Source organism: Alosa sapidissima, chromosome 24 (genome assembly GCF_018492685.1).
Source record: "Alosa sapidissima isolate fAloSap1 chromosome 24, fAloSap1.pri, whole genome shotgun sequence".
Classification (NCBI taxonomy): domain Eukaryota; kingdom Metazoa; phylum Chordata; class Actinopteri; order Clupeiformes; family Clupeidae; genus Alosa; species Alosa sapidissima.
Genome location: NC_055980.1, coordinates 25,307,251 through 25,308,305, shown reverse-complemented (window position 1 = coordinate 25,308,305; position 1,055 = coordinate 25,307,251).

Below are 1,055 nucleotides of genomic sequence, written 5' to 3'. Positions count from 1 at the left end.
TACAAATAAAACAACTCTGCCAGGAGTATACAGCAATGTCACAAGGAACATAACACTCTCAATGAAAAAAATAGAGGAGGAGATAATCGAACTTCAAAATCTGGCAGAACAAACGGGTGATCAGGCACCCACTGAAATTCTTAACTCAAAAAAGAAAACATTGGCTGACTTTTTAGGTTTGAGGGCACAGGGAGCTCTGGTCAGGTCCCGCTTCCAGAGTGTGGAGCTGATGGATGTACCATCAAAATTCTTTTTTAACTTGGAGGTAAAGAATGGACAGAGGAAGTTCATTCATGCTTTGAGGTCTGAAGATGGGAGAATCCTTTCTAATTCTCCAGAAATACGCAATAGAGCAGTACATTTTTATAAGGAGCTTTATAACAGCGAAAATCCACAAGATCAGGCGACTGACAAGGCTTTTCTTTGTGACCTACCTAAGGTATCTGAAGAGGCAAACACAGCCCTTGGAAGGGTGTTGACCCTAGAGGAGCTGGAGAGAGCCCTCCACAGTATGGAGAGTGGCAAAGCACCTGGGGTGGATGGCCTGCCAGTAGACTTTTATAAGTCCTTTTGGCCAGAGTTGGGCACAGATGTGCTTGCTGTTCTGAGAGACAGCATCACCAGAGGGGTGCTGCCACTGAGCTGCCGTAGAGCAGTGCTCACTTTACTGCCAAAAAAGGGAGACCTGACAGATATAAGGTCCTGGAGGCCGGTGTCAGTCCTCTGCTCTGAATACAAACTGCTGTCTAAAGTTTTAGCAAATAGACTTGGGAGGTTTTGGAGCAGGTAATCCACCCTGACCAGACCTACTGTGTGCCAGGCAGATTGATTCACAACAATGTTTCCTTCATCAGAGATGTCTTCTATATTGGCAAATACTTCAATCTGGATTTTGGTGTGGTTTCAATTGACCAAGAAAAGGCATTTGATAGGGTTGAGCATAATTATTTGTGGAATACCTTGTCAGCCTTTGGTTTCAGCCCCAATTTTATTCGAATGATCAAAGCATTGTATTGTGACATTGAAAGTATTCTCAAGGTTAATGGTGACTTGTG